The 17,838-nt window shown below is 44.3% G+C and overlaps 1 protein-coding gene and 1 long non-coding RNA gene across 3 annotated transcripts in view; both read left to right on the forward strand.

The window, feature by feature from the left end:
• The window catches only part of PPM1L (protein phosphatase, Mg2+/Mn2+ dependent 1L), a 172,872-nt gene that overhangs the window by 22,856 nt on the left and 132,178 nt on the right, over positions 1-17,838 (forward strand). The window lies entirely within an intron of this gene.
• On the forward strand, positions 8,676-17,619 carry LOC310763637. Its single transcript, XR_014548737.1, has 2 exons — positions 8,676-15,883; positions 16,382-17,619. It is a non-coding gene; the product is annotated as an uncharacterized lncRNA (long non-coding RNA).

Raw genomic sequence — 17,838 nt, forward strand, 5'->3', positions numbered from 1 at the left:
TCTCTGAAGAGATGCCTTGACAACAGCAACTTTTAAAAGGGCCTTTTCTGTAGTGGCTCCCCATTTGTGGAATGCTCTCCCCAGAGAGGCTTGCCAGATGCCATCATTACATATCTTTAGGCACAAGGCGAAAACATTCCTCTTTATCCAGGCAACTGGCCATTAAACAATCTTTGACCTTTTAAATGGGGGAGGGACTGTTATTGTTTTTCTGTGATGGTTTCATTGTCTTTTATTCTAATGCTATGTAAAATACGTTTTTAATGTCGTACATCTCCCTGGGGTCTTTGAATAAAGGGCAGTATATAAATTGAATAAGTAATAAAAAAGAAAAGAATTCTGTATCTAGAGCAGGAGTGGGGAATCTCAGGCCTGGGTGTCAAATGTGGCCCTCAAGTCCTTTTGGAGTGGCCCTCAAGACTCTCCCCATGCTGTACCTTTCACTGATCCTGCTTTGCAAGCCCTGAACATTCACTGACTTGAATGTGTCTTTGAACTCTTAACAATGCCTCTTGTTTGCATGGATGGAGGATACAGAGAGGGGTGCATGTAGCAACTAGCCCACTATACAAAGATATACTTTGAAGCCATGGCCCCACCACTTTTTCCTCTGGCTCCGCCCCACCACTGCCATATGGCCCTTGTAAGGATGCCCAAAAGAGAATATGGCCCTTGGGCTGGAAATTCATTCATTTCATTCATGTCATTTATATACCACCGTTTTCTTCCAAGGAGCTCAAGGTCCTCCTCCTCCTCCCCCATTTCACCCTCACAACGACCCTGTGAAGTAGGTTAGACTAAGAGATTATGACTGGCCCAAGATCACCCAGTGAGCTTCATGGTTGAGAGGGGATTCGAACCCTGGTCTCCCAGGTCATAGTCCAACACTCTAACCATTGTGCCATGCGGGCTGTGCCCTGATCTAGAGAGTAGCAAAAACTGCTAGCACTCCCCGCCCCCCTCTCTCTATTCCAATTAACTTTTTAGGAGATCGCATTCTTCTTATTTGTGGAAGTCTGCATTGTTGAAAAGCTGAGTGGAGTTTTTCAGGGCTTATTGCTAACCTTTACTCATCTATTTATCTTTCTCCCTGTAGTGCTCTCAAATTAACCCCCCCCCTTGTTTATTTGTTTGTTGGACAGTTTGTTACTTCAGTTTGCCCAGGATCTTGATTTTAATGCATTTCCCAACCTCCCCATAGACCGCTCACTTATTTTGCCCCCAGAGACCTTCAAACCCAATGTTTGTTTTGGCCTTTCTTGGTCCAATGAAAGCTTGGTGCTGCAATCAAATTGGTCCCCAAGGTGCCACGGCATCATTCTGTGTGTTCTGCTGATTAATACAACTGCAACCCTGGAATCTTCCCTGCCTCTTCAATAGGTCATTTCTAGGAACAGTTTGTGCTTTAGCCTGAAATGATTTTATCTGGAATCAGCCCCACTTATCTCAACATTTGGTGATCTAGTTCTGGAGCACCTAGAACTGGAGTGCAGAAAGCTTTGTCCTCTGTACCACACGAGAAACCATCACCTACCTATTTATCTACTTGCACTGGTGTGCTTTCAAACTGCTAGGCTGGCAGGAGCTGGGATAGAGCAACGGGAGGTCACCCCGTCATGGGGATTCGAACTGCCGACCTTCTGATCGGCAAACCCAAGCTCAGTGGTTTAGACCACAGCACCACCTGTGTTCCTGTTGTTCTGCTAGTAGTTTACCCTTTGCTTTAATGAGGTATTAGGGACAGAGTAGAGGGAGAGCCACTGGTGTCCCCTCACATCAGCAACCGTCAAACTTGGTTGCGGAGTGTCACTGGCTGTGATGCGGGCCAGACCTTTTCTGGGGAAATTTCCCACAAATGGAAGATTTTTCTGCATTTTATTTTTCCAGGGATAAGTGTCATGTTTTGTAGGTGCATTGAGTAACAATAAATGGATGCCAGTTGCAAATAAAATATTAGGCAAGTTCGGCAGGGTCAGTGTTTTGACCTTTGTTTGCCAAATACAAGTAAGATAAGCCTGCTAGTGAGATTAGATTGCTCTCTGGGACAGGATGCCCTCCAGATGCTGTGAATCTCAACCTCCCCATCACCCTTGACTGTTATTCCTGACCATGGTTCATGGCTGGGGCTGATCTGAAGGGCCATCTCTGCTCTAGGCCATCAGAAAATGTTTCCAACGCAAAACATAGACTTTCTATGCTTCTAGTGCAAAATAACCTGATTTTTGCATAGGAGGATTTTCTGGAAGCCCCACACCACAGGGGGTTTTTTTGCAAGAAGGCTGGTCTTTGGCCCAAGATTTTGTAACGAGGCGTGTGCTGGAAGGTGGTCGTAAACCCATAAGAAACGACAAACTCTAAACGCATCTTTGTTTTAAACATACTAGGTTTTATTAATTCAAATTAAATTAGGGTTTAAGTGCCAGGTACTGCAAGCGCTCATCTAAGGCCCTTGATCCCAGACGGCCTGCTATGTTCCATTCTAAACAGAGAAGTTCTGTTTGTCCAGTGTGGCATTATCTGATGAAACAATGTTTGCATTTCCAAGCATAAAACCGCAAGGGAACGGAGAGCCCTCTCTAAACCACTTGGAGTAATGGCAACAGTGCAGCAGTAGATGTGCGTCATTCTAAATTCCTCCTTGAAAGTAGCGCCAGAGGAGTGCTCTGGCTTCAAGATGGGTATGGCATGTTTATACCTCCGCAAGAGCTCTGCAAGACTGGTGTTTTATTGTGTGTGCATACTGCTGCATGTTCCTGACGTTACTGGTGGATTTATTCTGCTTTGGTTTGTTCCGCGATGCTTCCCTAATGCTACCACTTTGTTGCTGTCTAGAGGGGCTGTGGTGCCTTTTAACCTCCTCTCTTCTCCAGCCTGTACATCTGCCTCTGATTCTGCCCCAGCCTCTTCCTACTTACTAAACCCTGTTACCGTTTCAGCTTCCGACACATCTCTCTCCCAGTCTGCTCCCTCTGAGCACTCATTGTTGTCCCACCAACAATAATTGAAATTGAAATACTTTATTGTCACTTGTACAACTTGTATACAGTGAGATTACACGAGCACCCTCCACTCAGCTCTCTTAGTCTTAATTCCCCTCATTTACTGACACACACCCACCAAACTCAAAAGTAAGTTGCCCTGCTGTTATCTTTTCATTCAGCAGCCTAACAGCCCATGAATAGAAGCTGTTCTTTACCCTGTTGGTGCGACTAATCATGCTTCTATATCTTCTACCCAAGGGCAGGAGATCAAGAAAGTGCTGGCCAGGGTGTGAATCATCTCTGAGAATTTTCCTCACTCTCCTGAGGCAACGTTCTTCCGCGATGTCATCCAGCGGATTCACGGGACAGCCCATAATATCTTGTGCTGTATTTGCCACCCTCTGTAGGCACTTCCTATCAGTTGATGGCAAACCAGCGTACCACACCGTGATGCAGTATCCCCTGGCTCTGAGCCTTCTTCCCCTGGGGGTTCCCTTGGAGGTTTCCCAGCTCTTGCCTCCCACCACTCCTTGGCATCCAGCCAGTCCATGGCGTCGGCCGTATATGGTACATTTTGTTTAAGTGATATTTCTTTCACTTCAAATTTCAGCATTCTATGCCTGTAACACTGAGCTGGCCTCGTGGATCATTGACTCCCCCCATCTCTTGCTGATAGTATGGTCATCATATTATTTCAGAATGGATGTTAAGGTGCTCGGATATTGCTTGATGTGGACTAGAAACAGCTGCATTGCCCAGGAGCCAAGGTCCCATTCTTGAACCAATTGGGTATCAGAATTAATGCCCAAAGAGAATGAAAGGACATGTGAGCCAATATCACTTAGGTTTAGGGATGGGAAGAAATTCATTTCGTTTTGCAGTTAAAGATGAGCTGGTCTCATTTGCACTTGTGAGAAAAAAGTACGGGAACTGAACCACAACCATCCTTTGAAATTTGCACTTCTCTGAATTTTGAAATTGAGTTCTCCAGATGAGTAACGTGTACAAAAACGATGCTGCAATAAAAATGCATATAGTAGTGACAGTAGCATGCAAAAATGTTTTACATTAGGGTAAATTGTGTTGCAAAAATAGGTGTGTTAGGCAAATTGTATGTACACACGTATATTAGAAAAGATGCACACTAAAACGCTGAATTTCCATGAGGCCTTTATTTTAAATGCAAACTGAATTTATCGTTGGAAAAATGAGAACTGAAAGAAACAGAAGTGGACAGATTTGTCCTTTGGTCCTTTTGAACTTGCACCTGCTTTGTATTAAATTAGGGGTAAATGGTGCTCTGAGATACATACATATAAATGATGTGAATCCAAGATGTAGAAATAATGGATGGTTTTGCCGCAAGACAAACTCATAACCTATAAGTATGTTTTATATCTAGAAGTATATTTACTAAATATTTCATTGAAGATTAACCTAGATGTCTGTGTGTGGCATCAGCTTTGCTATTGCTTACAGTCTGGTATTAAATCAATGGAAGTGCAGCATCATTCATTTCTGTATAGTCAATGCACTATACTTAGACTTTTAGAAGTAATCTAAAATTCATTTTCCCTCATCTGTATAGATTTTCCTTGACAAAGAGAGAAATACTGACGCAGCATTGGAATAATCTCTTGATCCCATGCTAGGAAAGGTGCTTAGAGCTGCCTTCTGAAGTGCAACTTATACATATTTTAAACCTCCTCTGCTCTGAAAAACAAATCCACATATTTATATCACTGTTTGAATAATATGTGTAATCCCCCCCATTTAAAGCCTGCTATAGTTTTACAGTTATGACTTTAGACTTATCTGAGTGATATTTCCCGCAAGGTAATTTCATGCACAGACATTACTTCTCTGTATATGGCCATCGTTGTACACATTTCTGTTTGCCCAGTGGGAAGCTGTAACTGGCGATGAGTCCACTCCCAAGATACACATAGCAAAAATAGACATGCATGCTTTTGGCCTGGTGCAGATATGACCCTGGAAATCCCCAGGAAGATTTTTTCTAAAGAAGTATTGTTTGTTCATTTATGTATACCACCGTTTCAGAGGAAAGACCTCCCAAGGACACTTGTAAGCATAACTAAAATACTATTAAAAACCAATTTTAAATGCATGCAGAATGAACTCAAAATAGCAGCAGTTCAAAAACCCAGCACAACCCTTTTTGCTTTGGTTTTACTAAAAGGTTTCTAAGTTTGGGGCTGTATGTTCTCAGTGCTGGTGGTCGGAGCTGGTGGTATGGAAGTAGCCTTGGGAGTGCACACAATTGTACCCTTCTTCCACTTTATTCTGGCATGAATTCCCACTCCCTTAAGTAGCCTGAGTGTGCCTGAATTCATGTCTTGCTGTGGGCTTCTCATAGGCATCTGATTGCCACTGTGTGTACTGAATGCTGTCCTAGATGGGCCTCTGTTCTGATTCAGCAGGGCTCCTATTACATTTTCCTTAACCATGGTTTAGGATTACATTTGTGCCAGTGCTCACTGTGGTTAACACTAAACTAATCCAGGTTTGCCAAAGCTCTTTGGGTGGTTTGGATGATACTCAAATGGTCTGATCAGGTCCATCGCATATCTGGAGCCAGCAAAGAAGTCCTGTCTCATCCATCTGGAAAACGGCCTTTCTAAATGCAGTCCATGAACTTACACCAATCTCCCATGATTAACTGCTAGATAAGAACAGGGGAATTCACTATGTAATTTTAGTACCTGCACATAGGATTTTACCTGTGGAGGCTGCATTTAGGCCATCGCCGTATAGTTGGCAAAGGTGCTGCTGACTGAAGATGAGATCGGATCAGTTTCATCTGAGCTGGCCCAAAATTGTGGTCAAGATGGGAATCCCGGCAAACGCTAACCATGATATGTGTTTGGTGCTGATGTACTACTAATCTCTGGTAAAGGATGGGGGACTTCACGCATGAGCCCAGTATGGACTGACTCCAACTTTCAAACCAGGGTCTGCTGGGAATTAGAATTCCAATTGCAGTGTATTGCAAGGCAGAGGTTATTCCCCCCCCCCCTCTTAATGGAAATGATTCCTACTATTTGGGGAAATTGTCACCTGTGTCTGAATTGTAAGGCTTGCAGTAGAGCAGAGCTGTGAAACCTGAGTTCTAATCTGATTTGGAACGTAATGCAGATTGCAGTTTACTTATAGCTTGTATGACCTGTGGCTTGTCTTCTGTGTCTTTGCTTGAGCATCCTACATGAGCAACCTTGGATCAATGGTTCAGGAACTTGTTAATACCCTGAGAGGCTTCTGGGATGGTAGAGAGAGCCTTGGGAAATAGTTGTAGACCTTTTTATTTTATTTTTTTATGTGTTCTGAATGCAGGCTCCTGTCCCGTCCCCCCTTCTGTCAAAAGCTGTCTGCCATTCTAATCATTCAGAATCTGTTAACCTATCAAGCATGTGGCTGGTGGCCATACCCAGTTTGCCAGCCATGTGTTGCATCCTGCCAACTACCCTCCTGATTACCCTCCTGTTTTTATGGCTCCAAGCAATCCTCGGAAAACCCAGGGGTTTATCAAGTTCGCGGCAGGCAGCAGTGCATGGCTGGAATGTGAACAGAAGCCGACATTTGGCTTCAAGTCCCTTGTGAATACACACACACCTTCTGTTCTTAGCTGCACAGAATATGTCTGGAAATGCCCACTGTTGGAACAGGATTATATCTGGACAGTGGATAGTCCCCTCTACCTTGTTGGAATAGATGGTCCAAAAATGTTTGTAGCTGAGTGGTGAGGCACACGGTGAAGAGAACAGTTAAAGCCAGTAGCTTTAAAGGACCAGATGGAACCTGGTGGATCTTCTTGAGCCACCTGATGCCTGCTGAGTTGCCAGCTCCACTGCCACCTTTCGCTGACGGCAGTGGTGGCACTCCAGCACATTGGAAAAGAATCCATCAGATCCCTCTTTTGACCTGTTGGTACACAGAGTAAGGTGTGTGGATCCCACTTGCAGAAACCATGGGCTGAGACCCTGACACTTTGTGTGTAGGGGCTTCTTCTTCTTTATGATAACATTTTTTTTTATTTTCCAAAAAGAAAATAAGATCATAAACCAGTTTTTGAACCATCATTTTTTGGTTGATTTCTCTCCACTCCATGTGTAGGGGCTTCTCATGCTTGCTGAAAATGTGGGTGCTGGGCAGTGCATCAGGTGGAGGAGCTAGCCCATAGAACCCCTGTAAACATCCCCCCCCCCACAGAGGCAGATTCCTCCTACTTAGTCCTCCAGTGAAACCTCATAGTGCCCACATTATTTCTGTGTTCACAGCATGTCACATATGTTATCTTGGTAATCCTACAGCAATTCTGTAGGCGTTGCTGTCTTCATGCTACAAGAGAGATAAGAGACACACTTGCTTAAAGTCACCCTGTGTGTTTAGAGACATGGAAGCCTCTGGCTCATCCTTTTAGCCATGAAGCTTACCACTTTAAATGTAATGCAGATGAGAAACGGCTTTTGCTCTACGTCAAACCGCATAACAAGTAAATAAAGCTGGTGATCATATGGATATTGTTGGTGAGTGAATCTCTCAAGGAGACAACTTCGATTCCCCCACTTATGACAGCTGAGATTATTTTCCACTCCGTTACAATTATTTCCTCCAAATTGTTCATATATTCAGTTACCCAAGTAGGTTGTGAGTAAGTGCTCTATCTGTATAAGCATGGGTGTGTGTGTGTGTGTGTGTGTGTGTTGTCAACGTACACTGAGCTGCTGCAGTGCAACAAATCAATCTTTCTTATTTCTTAAATGCATTCGGTGACCAGTTGGCACTTCCAAGGCAGCTTATGAATGTGTCAGGGCATATCCAGATTTCGTCTCGTTTCTGCACGTTTTCGAGAGGCAGTTGTCATCTGGACATGTGCGGAAGCATTGGCAAGATCCTGGCAACACACTGAAAATTTGCGGGGAGTTAATCATTCAACAGGTGGAAGTGACAGTGAGAAACCCTCCTTATTTTGGGTTTCGTGTCAGTGCACGACCTCAATCAAGATTAAATATACATCATAAAAATCATTAATTGGGGAGCCTCTCCCCCAGTCTTGGCATCCTAAAAACGAAAGCCCATCAACAAATATTCAGTGCGTAGAAATAAATTGCACCTGGCCATTTTCTCCTTTAGCTTGTTTGGGATATGTTTTAACTGTGTACTTTACAGGAAGAACCGTTATGAACCTCAGGCAAGCATGCAGAAGCATTTTAGCTGAGCAATTCATCTTGGGGGAAGAGATGAAAAATACTTTGTTTTTGGGGTGGGAGGAATCACAGCCCAGCACTGTCTTTAACATATGCACCACCAGGGTGCAAAGATCTGCCCAGCGCCCCTGTTGTGAATGACAAGCGTCTCTTTGTTAAATGAGCACACAAAGTCGAAAGTCCTTTAGTGTAACAGTAGGTATACATTTTGGTAACACCTAGGTATATATGTATTTTGTTTTTCTAGCTTGATCAAAATTATTTATTATTTCATAACAGGTAGATAGTTAAGAGCTTAGGCGGCTTCAGCCACGGGCGCCTGGTGCCCCCCAGAAATCGGTGCCTGGGTTCCCTGCACCCCTTGCACCCCCAGGTAAAAACGGACTTGTCACAGCCCCCCCCCTTCACCTGGATCCTTGCAGCTCCCCTTGGAGCCATATATTCCTTGCGCTGCCTTTTGAATGAAATAGCTGGCATTGAGAAGCAGAGGCGCCGTCACAGGCAGCCCTTTTGCCGCAACACCTTCCCTGCAATCCACTTCCACTTTGGATTTTATTAGAGAATGGCTGCTGCTGACCTCAAGGGACAAGGGAGGAAAGCCGAGATTCTTCGCAAACCTTGGCAAGAGAAAAATTGGATTAAATATGGTGTTACGGTTGTGAAGCATTTGGGTTACTGATAACCTTGGCTCTAGGGAAGGAGTTTGGCCAAAAGGCTGGCAGGATGGGGGGAGCTGCCTGCAGTTTGCAGAGTAGCGCAAAGCGAACTGAGGGATTTGTACTTTTCCAGCTTTCTCTTTGCCAGATATAATAGGTGGATTCTAACAGGGGCTTTTGTGCTAACCGAGACCACTTCTGTTTCTGCACTTGATGTTTTGCAAATTTCCCCCTCCCCTCCCACTGCAGCTCCTGCCCCCCCCCCCAAAAAAAAAACCTGGGGGGTTGCAGTAGGTAAGGGAGGTTTGGCCAAAATTGGGTACCTCACCTTGTGTGAGCAGAAGTGCTTTCTGCTATCACAAAGCTCCACAATAGTTTTAATTTCATTTATATTACCAGGGAGCCCAGTCTTCCTTCTTTCTTGTTTCCCTGTGAATCAGGTTGTTTAGGTGCAAGGCCTCTCTTTAGAATCCACCCAGAGACCCTGACTAGAGCCCAACTCACTTTTATTTGATGTTAACCAAGAGCTGACTCTAGGATTAGGCGGGGGGGTGTGTGTGCAAATTTGGGAGTGCCATGAAAGAAGAACATTACACACACACACAGAGCTATATATATACATAGAAAGAGAGTGCTATTTACTACTACAGTCATACCTCGGGTTGAAGTAGCTTCAGGATGAGTATTTTCGGGTTGTGTTCCGCGGCGACCCGGAAGTAACGGAGCGCGTTACTTCCGGGTTTCGCCGCTCAAAATGACGTCACGCGCATGCGCTGAAGTGGCGAATCATGACCCAGGCACGTGCAGATGCGGGGTACGTTCGCTTCAGGATGCGAACAGGGCTCCGGAACGGATCCCGTTCGCATCCAGAGGTACCACTGTATTTATTCTTTCTTTCCTTCCTTCTTTCTTTTTCACCACCATAGGGGCATCATTAGATTTTTTCCCCAGAGGCCTATTTTCATGCTTCTGATAGTCAAGGAACCCTCTAGAATGGAGGAGCGATTGGGTAGAAATAAGGAACAGCACCTTTAGAATGACTGGTTGTTCCTTCCGCTGGCACATTGTGCTGTTTGGATCCTAGCCACCCGCAGCAGAAAGTATTTTACCCTACAGTGCTTCAAAAGATAAATACAATTTATGAGGTTATACCCACTGACTCGCTGTTAATGTTTTTTCACAGATCCCACCCCCCTCTCCCCCGACAGTCCATTCCTGTTTATGTTTAGGGATGAACTTCCTTTGCTCAGACTATTATCTTGAGGCAACTTTACGGTGAGACGTTATAGGAAAGGAGCCTCTTCAGAGATGTTATTGTGATCTTATTGTTTATACTGCTGAGGTTAAAAGTGTCCCTCAGTGCAATTGCTTTTCAATCAAGAAAAGGGAAGTTGCCTGTTTTCAGTTCTATAATTGCATTGGTTTTAAAATCATGAAAAATATTTTTGTCTCCTTTGACACATGTTTGTGTGCCCTCAAAATGGTATAATCTATGGGGAGAAAAATCTAATTTTAAGACTTTCCGTCTGCCTGGATAAAAGGGCTTGTTTTTCCCCCCTCTCTCACCTTTGAAAATGTCCAATTCTTTCACCACTAATGGGCACAAATATTTCCATCCCAGCTTGTTTTGCTGTAAATTAAATGTGCCAGAAGCAATGGTATTTTCATTCCTAAAATTGGACCTGTAAGTTAGAACTATAGACCGAGGAAAGAGATTCTAACCAGATGCACTGATTAAATGTCCACTAATTTTAACAGAAATCCGTTTGTCAGGTTCCTTCAGTCAACTTTTGTGAGTTCTTAATCTTTCGCCACTTTTGGGGACCTGGTACAGTCCAGACCCCGCTTTTTTTCACTATGAAAATACCAAACCTTAGCACAGGTTTCCAGTGTGTTTTATTATTTGCAATGTGAAGTCTAGCACACCGGTGCTACGAATGTGTTTGATGATACTGTAAACATGCCATAACTTCAGACGGGGCTATCTCAACACCAATAATTATATAAAAAAAGACCTGTAATAACACATTTCTTCACTATAAAAATGTAAGACCTGCAGCTCTCTGAGGTGATAGGAAGGGTTGGAGGATAGGACTGGAAATCAGGGTGACTTTGATGGATTGGAAAAGTGGTCTGAGAGTAATAAGGAGGAATTTAATAGAGAGAGGAATAGAGGTTGCTGGGAGGTGTTGCACAAGAGGGAATGAAAAATCTTTTGGATGAAGATGAAGGGGCAAGCCGAGCCTCCCCAAGCTGAAAAAACCTTTGCATCCTCCTCTGAGTGTAACAACGCAATGTCCATTCTAGTTTTCAAGCAAATGGTGCGTTATATGAATGTGCAATATCAGAAGGGGCTTTTTAATTATTATTTTAAAAATATCTCCTGCCTTTGAGGGCAATCCTCAAGCCAGTGCACAATAAAATACAGTTACAGCGTATAAATACTTTTTTAAAAAAGTGCTTAGAGTATCAGACTAATACCTGGGAAGCCAAGGCTCCAATCCTCAATCAGCCATCACTGCCTATACCTAACCTACATCACAGGGTTGTCATGGCGATTAAATGAGGAGGGGCAGAACCATGTATGCCATCTTGAGCTCCTTGGAGAAAAAGGTGGGATAGAAATGCAATAAACAAATAAAATATGGTGGAACAGTCACATAAATCAAATCATTGAATACTTTAAATATCATAACCAGCATTTGGAAATCAAGATAGCCAGTGCAGCTGGTACAGTAATGGCATCAAGTCCAGCTCTCAACACAACTTGGGTGGCCTCGTTCTAGATCAGTGGAACCTTCTGAACCATCTTTGATGGCAGCCCTATAAAGAGTGCTTTGCAGTGGTCCTGTCTGGGCATGGAAAACTAAGGCAAGAGAGACCTGCCTGGCTGCCACTGCCTGAGCTCCCCCAGTTGAGGTGCCAAGTCCCTCAACTTTGTATTTGGTCTTTCTGTAGGATAGTGTCCTATCCTTGCTTGGCTTAAAGCTCCCAGGGCAGGCTGGGTTAAATCAGTGGCACATATTGGAAGGGAATAATCACAACCAGAAGAACAGAGTCTGATCCAATAGAGAGGGGTCTGTCAGGACCATGGACAGGTCACTATGGCAGGAGCTGGATGGTACTCATCATCCATTGAGAGATGGTTGTCACAGCAGCTTTCTAGGTTAAGGCTGGCCGGCCTGCACCTGTCTGTTTCTTAAAGGTCCATTGTCTGATTCTGCAGCTGCTGACTTTTGCAGCATGAGGGTGGGGACAAAATCTTTGTAGAATAGGTCAGTTTCTACACCATCTCTCCTCCATCCAGACAGGCAAGAGGCATTATCAGAATTCAAGGACATGTTCCACCTAGGCAAAAAGACTCTGGGGAGAGTTCTGAAGGCCAGGTAGAAAGGTCTGAAGGGCCCCTGGGCCAGAGGTTGCCAACCTTGCCACAAGCGCGTTGCTAATGGGCACAACAGAAATGCTCCAGCATCACCTTTTACAACCATTCTTTCGAAAAGACTGGACCTGCTTGAAAAGCACTCTTCCCATGACCGATCTAGATAAGCAAACTAGAAGGATACTATGTCTAGCAGTAAAGTTTGGGATATAAATGACTTTGGAGGAATGGGCTGGGAGCCAAGCGGCTGCAGATTTTTGTGATGCTGGATCAGCTGAAGCATCTCCAGATTCTGTTTTAGACGTGAGAGAGCAAAATACAGGAGGACAGAAAGTCTGCAGAACACTTGTGCTTGCTGGTACTTCTCAGGACAGTGTGTGGCAAATTCTCTCTCTCTCCATGAATGTTTATTTTTCAAAATGATCACCTGGAAGAGGCTGTTGAGGAGCAAGTGGGTACATAAGAAGAACCCTGCTGGATCACACCAAAGCCTTATGTAGTGTAGTATTCTGTTTCCCTAGCAGCCAGCTAGATTATCATGGAAACACAGGAAGCTGCCTTTTATTGGTAGCCCATCTATCTCAGTGCTCCCCTCTCCTTCTGCTGTTTCCCAGCACACCAGGAAACACACTAGACAAGTGTGCAAGACTCGTATTACCTCAGGCTTGTGGCTGAAGCTCCTCAAATAAGTGGTGGCTACCAGGTTGAAAACAAACACACCCACCCACCCAAATAAACCTAGCAAGACCTGTATGAATTGTGTATTCCTTTTGGAGGGTGCCAAATATATTGTCTTGTGTGGTTCTAATGCATGTACACTATTTGTTGTTAAAATGTGGACTCGAGAGGGCTATAGCCATGATGAGTAGTGAGATGGAGAGAGACAGAGCTTATCAAGAATATTCTAGCCTTCCTTTCTAAAATTTCTTCCTTCGTTTTAAAAGTTGCACGACACTTTATGCGCCTCCTTCCGGCAGCTCCTGCAGCCAAGCTGGTGCAAAACGTATTGCTCTTCTTTCCTTTGGGCCACATCAGCAAGGCCAAGAGGGGGGGTCTTGTCATCTGGGCAGCCCAGGACCCCCATACACACTGCCCAGGCTTGCACCCCGAGGAGGTAATTTTGGTGCAGCTAGTGCCTGTATCTTCCTAACCATGGAAATGGCAATAAGGCATTTTACTAGATGGAGGGGGAATCCCACCCCCCCTCACAAACCTTTGTCTGTTTGGAAAACAAAACACTGCCTATTTCATTCTGAGCAAAGGATTAGGTTGATTTTCATATTTATTGGAACCCTAATGCACAAACCCTAATTTTTGACTGTTAGGAAATTCAGGTGCCCTTCTATTCTTTTCTGAGTGTGACTATAGTACATTGGGTTGGAGGTTTCACTTGTGTGTATTTCTGAGCAGTCATTTAAAATACCTCTATCGTTTATTTTTGTTCTCTTTTTTAATGTAGTAAAGGATGAATGAATGTGGACAGTGCCAGTTGGTACAATTCCCTTTCTTAAGTGGGACAATAGCGCTTTGGCTCAGGCCTCGGGTTTTTCCAGATGATTAGACAACCTTCATCCGTCTAGTCTCTTGCCACATAATTCTTTGGCTCTTTATATTCCCTGACACTTTTATAGCTATTGCATAGTGCTGGTAGCAAGTTAATTATCTAATCACCTGTTAACCTGGAGGAGAAACCCAACTTTCTTTCAAAGGAAGTTGTTCATGTTGTCGTTAGAGATTTCATCACAGCACATGCTTAAAGGCAAATGACTCTGGTTTTGCAGCTTTGACGCGAGCACAGCACCTGTGCCAATTTGATTTATTCAGCTTGATCAGGAAGCCTGCTCATTCAGGAGTGCACATGAACTTCACTCACATGTGACCCTGGAATGGGCTGCCTTCTTGAAATGAACTAAATAATGAACCATGTGCGGAAGTTGATGGAGTGGTGCCTGTTGTTGGTCGAATCCGGCTAAGTTAGAGTAGACCCACTGCAATTAATGAACTTAAGTTAACCATGTCCATTATTTCCAGTGGGTCTACTCTGCCTAGGGTTTGCACTGGTTACAACCCTATGCTTTTAAAGTAGATGGTCAGTGGAACCAATCCAATTTCGTAAAAAATCACATTGTTGGCTGGGAATCTTAAAATACCAATTGGTATATCTGTCCTTTCTCTTAAGGAGTTTGGCATTGTACACGGCAGAGCTTTCCAAACTGTTTGTTGCGGCACATTAGTGTGTCTGCTGCAGTGTGTCTGTGTGTCATGCGAATGCTTCCCGCGCTCTTCTTGGGGCTATAAAGGGGTTAGTTGAACCTCTGGCTTGCTAGTAAAACCGAATTACTGTGTCACGAAATGATGCTTGTCCATAAAGTGTGTCACCAACATGAAAAGTTTGGAAAGCTCTGGTGTGCAGCTTGGTTCCCCTCTCTAAACCCTGTGAGATAGGCTAGACTGAGCTCATGCAATGGAATGAGATTTGCCAGTAATCTTAGTCATTCAGTGGGGAGTAGGACCATCACGGATATAAGGTTTTGTTTTGTTTTGAAACCGCTAGGAGCAAAAAGCAGCTGCAGGGAGGGGATAACTTAGAGCAGGAAACTAGCAAGGGAAGAAAGAGTTAACACCACTTTGCGCACTGTGCAGTTCTGATCCAGATTGCCCTATTTCACCCTTCTGGCTAATTTTTAATAAAGAAAAAGGTTGATCCTTGGGCACCATTAGTGCTGTTTGAGACCAGACCTGGGTGGGGATAATGCTGTGAGAATTGCAGGTTTAAGTTGTGTATCGTTGAAGCAATTTCATGTATGTCACTTGAAGCTCTTTTTAGCCTCTTCCCTGTGGCTTGTATACATATGGTGGAACATGGAAAGGCATCTCCAGATTCCTCCTACATATTAGCTTTTAAAATCAATTAATTGTCAACTGATGACCAGGCAGGAAAAGTAGATTCACAGTGGACAGATCTCAATCCTCTTGCCATTTCTGTGACAGGTTTTCTACCTGAAGCTCCATATTTCCCCCTACATTTTCTTTCTTCTTGTAGGGGTTGTCTGTGTCTGCCAGCGTCCCTTTAAAAATAAGTTTTAACCTCTCCACTCTGCATGGTCAGTGGCTGTTGGGTCACTATTAATGGGTGCAATTTGTTAGAAGTCAGAAGATTATTGCTGTCGCAGGTATTTTCTCCAGAACACTGAGTTCCACTGTAATGTTTCTGATTTGCTGAGCAGGACTGGATGGGATGAGGAGAGAAACTTTTGCAAACTTAGCCTATTAAAAAGGCTGAACTGTAGCCATACCAACACTCCTGTTACTCAAGTCTTTGGCTATCTTGAGAGTGTCTTTTATACTTGGGATGTAAAGTCTGTGGCCTCCCAGATTTTGCTGGACTGCAGCTGTAGTGCAGCCACACCTGAAGAGCCACAGGTTCCCCACCTCTGCAATACATACGCCCTCCAGCCCTCCCAAAAGTGCATGCAGTGACGACAAATCATCCACTTGTTTTCTTCAGTGCCCATGAAAACGTGTATGGAAACTTCCTAATTTTCTGGCTGAGTCTTCCTCCTATGTTCCCAATCTCCAGATGTGTACATGTTGGCTGTGCTTTGTTTAAAAGGTCCTTGTGTCTTCACGAGCACTGATGTACCCAGTACAGTGGTACCTCGGGTTACATACGCTTCAGGTTACAGACGCTTCAGGTTACAGATTCCACTAACCCAGAAGTAGCACCTCAGGTTAGGAAGAAGAAGAAGAAGAGTTTGGATTTGATATCCCGCTGTATCACTACCCTAAGGAGTCTCAAAGCAGCTAACATTCTCCTTTCCCTTCCTCCCCCACAACAAACACTCTGTGAGGTGAGTGGGGCTGAGAGACTTCAGAGAAGTGTGACTAACCCAAGGTCATCCAGCAGCTGCATGTGGAGGAGCGGGGAAGCGAACCCGGTTCCCCAGATTGTGAGTCTACCGCTCTTAACCACTACACCACACTGGCTTAAGAACTTTGCTTCAGGATGAGAACAGAAATCGTGCTCCAGTGGTGTGGCAGCAGCAGGAGGCTCCATTAGTTAAAGTGGTGCTTCAGGTTAAGAACAGTGTCAGGTTAAGAACGGACCTCCAGAACGAATTAAGTTCTTAACCCGAGGTACCACTGTAAATCGAAACCGACAAAACGCCATGGAGGTGAAATCATGGGATTGGGTTCAGATGCTGATGCAGAGCACCATGGCTCAGCATCTCAGAGGCCCCTCTCCTGCGTTATGTGTGACGATACCTAAATAGGAGATAAAGCAGGACTTGTGAACAGTGGCAGTGCACATTTGCTACAGCACTTATTCCAAGTCATGATTAAATCCCTTCTTGGAGGCTTCTTTGAGATACCTGCTTGGCTACTGGGGGGAAGGGAACAGAATATTGTACTGGGAAATCTCAGGCCAGGGACCTCTGCCAACATGGCCCTTTGGACTTTGCAGTTCACACCCTCTTTCCCAGGCCGTACCCTTCAATGACCCTGCACCATCCCCAGGCATTTTTTGCCTGGCTGGAATGTGTCCTTGAACTGCAATAAGGCCTCTTGCTTAGCCTGGATGGACAATCGTAGAACTGTAGATTTGGATGGGACCCTGAGGATCACCTGGTCCAACCCCTTGAAATGCAGGAATTTGCAGTTGTCCCATATGGGGATCAAACCTGCAACCTTGGGATTGTCAGCACCTTGCTCTAACCATCTGAGCTATCCAGAATCAAGAGATGTGTGGCAAGAGGATTGTGGCTGTGTGTCGACTGACTTTCGCTGTACAAGGGCAAGAGGCAAGCATAGTATCCCATCCATGTCAGCCTCTGGCCTCTCCCTCAGGCTGAAAAAAGTTCCCTACTAGATGTACCTGGGGTATTTTTTTTGGTCCAGTCAAGCAGGGCTCATTTTATATTAAATGCATGGATGAGTCCAGCCTACCCTCACAGAAATCTAGGCAGGGAGATAAGCAAAGTCATGTCATCGAACTGACAATTTAATTTTAAAAACTTATGGATTGGAAACAAATTCGTTTCAGCTTTAAAATGGTGCTGCACTTTTAAGAGAGAGAGAGGGAGTTAAGGCTTGAAGGCCGTTTAAACAGCTCTGAGATGTAATCTTGACAAGTTAAGAATCTTCTAAGTGAATGAACAGATGGCATAATTAATATGCTGCTTTCAGCTTCCTCCTTGGAACACACAGCCTGGGAGGACCACGTAACATTTTGTTGCCTAGTGGTGTCTTTAAAAACCTTTTTAAAATAAAATAAAAATGTTACCATGCAGTTTGTATACTGAATCGGCAAGCTGCTATGGTCAGGCAGCAGACTTCCAGATTCAATAAGGTTGCAGCCACTCCTAGCAAATAAATGATTAATTTAAGCAAGAGAAAATAAATATTTGTCCTTCACTGGGCATGAACAGTTGCCAGTGAGTCTTGGGTCAATGGACTGCAACATTTTGGGTGGAGAAAAGAATGTCTTTCCATTGAGTTTAAAGATGCATAAATTGGGCCAGGGATGTTGTTAAGGGTGTCTGAACCCCTGATATCCTCTCTCAATATCAGATCTGCTCCTTTTCCCCCATTTG

The sequence above is a fragment of the Podarcis filfolensis genome (assembly GCF_964270895.1).
Source record: "Podarcis filfolensis genome assembly, chromosome: 5".
In the NCBI taxonomy this organism is placed as follows: Eukaryota; Metazoa; Chordata; class Lepidosauria; order Squamata; family Lacertidae; genus Podarcis; species Podarcis filfolensis.